Source organism: Zingiber officinale, chromosome 3A (genome assembly GCF_018446385.1).
Source record: "Zingiber officinale cultivar Zhangliang chromosome 3A, Zo_v1.1, whole genome shotgun sequence".
In the NCBI taxonomy this organism is placed as follows: domain Eukaryota; kingdom Viridiplantae; phylum Streptophyta; class Magnoliopsida; order Zingiberales; family Zingiberaceae; genus Zingiber; species Zingiber officinale.
The window spans coordinates 47,079,997-47,085,996 of record NC_055990.1 but is presented as its reverse complement, the minus strand read 5'-3'; positions in this window follow the sequence as shown (position 1 = coordinate 47,085,996).

Here is a 6,000-nt window from a genome sequence, read left to right as displayed (position 1 = left end):
TGATTGCCCAACGAAAGTGGTCAAGGACCACGGGCCTTCGAATAGGAGTCGTCACAGGCTCCGAACGAAGTAAAATCAATTATGTTCATTTACTTTTCCGCTGCGTACTTTTACACTCGAGTTTTCGAATCGATATTCACCCCCCCCCCTCTATCGAACGATCACGGTTCTACAAGTGGTATCAGAGCAGGTACTGCTCTGATTTGGTGCAACCAACAATCAAGCAAAGGGGGGTCGTTTTAAAGAAAAAAAAATTAGATATTGATTGTCTTTTAAATAAAACCTTACGCCTTTCATTTTTTCCCTCCAAAACGGTTTTTGAAAAATACATCGCCATCTTTTCACCATTGTTTAGTATTTAAAAAATATTACATTTTCAAAATTTTGAAATAATATTTTTTTCAAATATTTTATTAATATTTTAATAATATTTTATTATTTTTTCCGAAAATAGTGAAATATTATTTTTTTCAGCACTGCTAATCCAAGACCAAGTCTTGGGATTTTTTTCTGTTTCTCTGTGTGCAAGAATAATGACTCTTCAAGAAGGACGGAACCCCCACGAACCACCACCATACGATCATGAAGACTTCAACTACTGGAAGCGATTAATGGAATGCTTCTTAGGAAGCGTAGACATCAATTATATGTTAATTTTGAGGAAACCTTCTCAAAACTCGGAACTGAACAAAAAGGTAAGTAACATCATTTGTAATGTTTTACCTAACAATATTTTATGCAGATTAGAAAAGTACAAGAATGCACATGAGCTTTGGACCCAATTGATTAAACTTCACGAGGAGCTCGAGGATCAAGTAAAAATTGAATCCGAACTCGGGTTAGATCCAATCGAAAAGCCTATAGAATTAGGGGTTGCGCTCAAAGTTAGTGATATTTACCAAAATACCTCTCCTAATAGTAGTTTAGAAAATATGAGCATTGATCTGGTTATTTCTGAAAATATATGTGAAAATAATGTAGTTGACAATAATTACAAAAATACCCCTAGGATATTATCTGATAAAACAAATCCAATTAATTTAAAAAATTCAAACTTAACCTAAACAAATCTGAAAACTCAAATGATAGAGATGACAAGGTGAATATTGATATAGATAAAATTAATAAATTATTTAATAATCTAGACAATATTAATCTAGAAAATTCTATCCAAACCCAAGATAATTTAATTAATAAAAAATTAAATTTTAACGATAAGAATAATCTAATAAATTCCACTAATTATATCAACTTAAACAATAAAGAAAATATATCAAACACTTTGATAAAATCAAAACTAAATTTAACAAAATTAAAACTAAATGTTAAAAATAACATATTAGATAAAGATAATCTGAAAAATTCAAAATTAACAATTAATAAAAGGTTAAAAGATAAACCTTTAAGGAAATATAATTCAAACAATTTAATTAATTCAAATATAAAAACGAATAAAAACTTAAACTTTAAACCTAAGCTATTAAAGAAAGATAATTCAATTAACCTAATAAAAGTGAAATTGAAAGAAAATTTAAATATTAAATACATTCTCTTAAAGAAAGGTAATTTGACTAATTTAATTAATTCAAAATTAAAAACTTGAATCTAAATTATAAATTAAACATTAAATTTTAACCAAAATTTTACTATAATAAACTCAGAACTAAAAACTAAATTAATGACCAATAATTTAGGGGATGCTCCAGAATAGTTGGCACCTCCAAAACTAACCTACCTGAAAGGGTAACCCCAACCAACCTACCCGACAGGGTAATTAGGACTAGTTAAAGAGGGTTCAAATTTAACTTGAATCATAGTACTGGTGAAGTTTTTTTATGATAGTACGTTGGGGAAGCTTGGGCATCGCATGTCTAGAAAGATATGGCTTCAATCTGGTGCATTTGGCCAAGTGGGACCGACCGAAGCTACCTTTAAATGGATCCTAACTAGTTAGACCAAGGTTTAGTACTAAGCTCCATAGATAGGACTATTCGGAAAACCTCGAAGGCATGGTTACTCTAATGATGTCCAAGTGACTCACCAAGCTTAGAAGCTTATCCGAAAAATGTCTATTTGTTGAGACCAAAGCTAAACCTGAATCTAACACAAGTTAAACCAAACTCTGTAATAAAATCTAATTCATCTCACAAAATTATAGGTTTCCCTGATTGATAATCTATATCGGGTGAGATGAATAAGGATTAAATTAATTAATTTTCAAACTAAATTAAAATTTGAATTTCAAATTAAAATTAAATTTTGAATTTCAAATTAAAATTAAATTTCAAATTTCAAATTAAAATTAAATTTTGAATATCAAATTAATTAAAATTTGAATTTCAAATTAAAATTAAATTTTGAATTAAAATTAAATTTTGAATTTCAAATTAAAACAAAATATCGAATTTCAAATTAAATTAAAATTAAATTTAGAATTTCAAATTAAAATTAAATTTTGAACTAAAATTAAATTTTGAATTTCAAATTAAAACTAAATTTCGAATTTTAAATTAAATTAAAATTAATTAAAATAAAATTAAATTTTGAATTTCAAATTAAAATTAAATTTTGAATTAAAATTAAATTTTGAATTCCAAATTAAAACTAAATTTCGAATTTCAAATTAAATTAAAATTAATTAAATAAAATTAAATTTTGAATTTCAAATTAAAATTAAATTTTGAATTAAAATTAAATTTTGAATTTCAAATTAAAACTAAATTTTGAATGTCAAATTAAATTAAAATTAAATTAAATTAAAATTAAATTTTTTAAAAATTAATTTTAAAAATTAAACTTAATTTTTTTTAACTTAAAAATTTATTTTAACCAAACAATTATTTTAACTTAAAAATTTATTTTAACCTAAAAATTATTTTAAATGAAAATTTTATTTTAACCTAAAAATTATTTTAACTTAATTATTTAAAAAAAACCTTTTAAAAAAAAATCTTTTAAAAATTACTTTAAAATCCTTTAAAAACTCTTTTAAAAATTCTTTAAAAAATTATTTTAAAAGTTTTTAAAAAACTCTTTTAAAAATTTTTTAAAAATTATTTTAAACTCCTTTAAAAACTATTTTAAAAATTCTTTAAAAACTATTTTAAAAATTCTTTAAAAACTATTTTAAAAATTCTTTAAAAAATTATTTTAAAATTCTTTAAAAAACTCTTTTAAAAATTCTCTAAAAACTATTTTAAAATTTTTTAAAAACTCTTTAAAAAATTATTTTAAAATTCTTTAAAAACTCTTTTAAAAAAAATATTTTAAAAACTCTTTTAAAAATTCTTTAAAATCTATTTTAAAAATTCTTTAAAAACTATTTTAAAAATATTTTTAAAACTCTTTTAAAAATTCTTTAAAAACTATTTTAAAAATTCTTTAAAAACTCTTTTAAAAATTGTTTAAAAAATTATTTTAAAATTCTTTAAAAACTATTTTAAAATTCTTTAAAAACTATTTTAAAAATTCTTTAAAAAATATTTTAAAAATTATATAAAAACTCTTTTAAAAATTCTTTAAAAAATTATTTTAAAATTCTTTAAAAACTCTTTTAAAAATTCTTTAAAAACTATTTTAAAAATTCTTTAAAAACTCTTTTAAAAATTCTTTAAAAAATTATTTTAAAATTCTTTAAACTACTATTTTAAAAATTCTTTAAAAATTATTTTAAACTCCTTTAAAAACTCTTTTAAAAATGCTTTAAAAATTGTTTTAAAAATTCTTTAAAAATTATTTCAAAAATTCTTTAAAAACTCTTTTAAAAATTCTTTAAAAATTATTTTAAAATTCTTTAAAAACTCTTTTAAAAAATTCTTTAAAAAAAATATTTTAAAAACTCTTTTAAAAATTCTTTAAAACTATTTTAAAAATTCTTTAAAAACTCTTTTAAAAATTCTTTAAAAACTCTTTTAAAAATTCTTTAAAAAATTATTTTAAAATTATTTTAAAAACTCTTTTAAAAATTCTTTAAAAACTATTTTAAAAATTCTTTTAAAACTCTTTTAAAAACTCTTTAAAAAACTATTTTAAAATTCTTTAAAAACTCTTTTAAAAATTCTTTAAAAACTATTTTAAAAATTCTTTAAAAACTCTTCTAAAAATTCTTTAAAAACTATAATAAAATTCTATTAACTTAAAAAAAATAGTAATAATAATAAATTATTTATATAAATTATTTTCACTTTAAAAATTATTATTTTGATTTTAAACTCATTTTTAATCTTAAACATCATTTTAACCTTAAAATTATTTTAATTTAACTTAACTGAAAATTAAATCTTCAATTAAAACTTAATATTGAAATTACCATTAAAATTAAAAAAAAAATTTAACTTAAACTTAAATTTTAACTTAAACTTAAATTAACCACTAATATTAATTTAACTCTAAAATCAAAACTGAATCAAACGTATATTAATTAACATAAAACATATTATAAAAATCATTTTAAATTCTTTTTAAATGCTGTTCTAGAAATCCCTTTTAAAAAAAATTAATAAATAAATAAAAATAATAATAATAATTGTAACTAACACTTTCATTGACCAACTCAATCAGGTAATATGAAATTTAAATTATTTCACTAAGTATTAAATTATTAAATCAAGTAAAAACTAATCAATAAATTATTGATAATGCTTAATTGTTATTGAATTAATAAAATCTTATCTTATTTAACCTTAAACTAAAGTTAAGCGTCTGAATCTAAAATTAATTAATAATTGATTAATCAAATTCAAATAAACAGTTATACCAAGTATACAGAAATAATAACATAAGTGTTACTAAATTAGACAAATGTGTTAGGGCTTTGAAATTTAACACAACTAAACCTTAGTATTAACTTAAAGGGGAGATATTAAATTAAGGGGAGTAACAAATTCAGGGGAGGTTCAATTTTTTCTTTTTATCAAACTTTCTATTTAAATCCCCTAGAAGAATTAATAAATTAAGGGAGAATAATAAATTAAAGGAGTATCTAATTCAGGGGGAGGTTTATTTTGTTAATCTCCTTAAGTGTTATTTTTTTATCTTTAAAGTATCTTTAGAAAATTCTATCCCAATTACTTTGAAAATCTTATATTAAATATTCTTAGCAAATATTTTCAAAAGCTTTATTTTAAATATCAGGTTTAGGGGGAGGATTAAATCAATACTTAGCACCTAAATTATTTTCTCCACCTTAAAATTTTTTTTGTTTTTTTTGAAATTGAATTTCGGTATTCAAATTTAAAGGTTTTACAAAACTAGTCAGTATTGAAAAGTAGATTTTTTTTTTTCAAACTTAGTTTTGAAATCCTTAATCTTGAGAACTTATCTTTATAAACCTATTCTTGAAAACTAGTTTCTCTAAAACTAAATTCTTCAATCTGACTTTATAAACTAAGGTTTTGAAAATTGAATCTTTTGCAAACTTAGTCTTGAAACTTTGATTTTGAAAACTCATGGTTGAAAAGTGTTTCAAAGTTGAAACGTATTTTGAAAATTTAAACCTTGAAATTTTGGTTTTAATAATTCATGTTTGAAAAGTGTTTTAAAAGATGAAACTTACTTTGAAAATTTGATCTTAAAATTTGTAACTTATAACCCCATGTTTGGAAATTAGAATATCTAAACTTAGCGTTCCTAAACTTAAGCTTGAAAATTAGCTTTCAAAAAATTCTCTTAAGTTTACAAAGTCAATTAATTTTGCAGATATTATCTTTCAAAATTACTCAAAATGTACTAAATACTAAGTTATGTTACTAAATTAGCTACTTTCAAAACTTAGTTATTTTACAAAAGTTAAGAAACAAAAGCTAAATTACTATTTAAACTCCCCCAAGTTACCTTGACATTTTTTTTACAAGTTTTACTTTTTCTGCATTCCAAAATTACTTGGCTTATGTCCGTATTTGATGAATGCCAAAGGGGGAGAGATATGTGGTTAAGTTAGAGCAACTAAATGCAAACTTGAAAAACTAACTTAAAACCTTAAAAACCTCGAAAATTATGCTT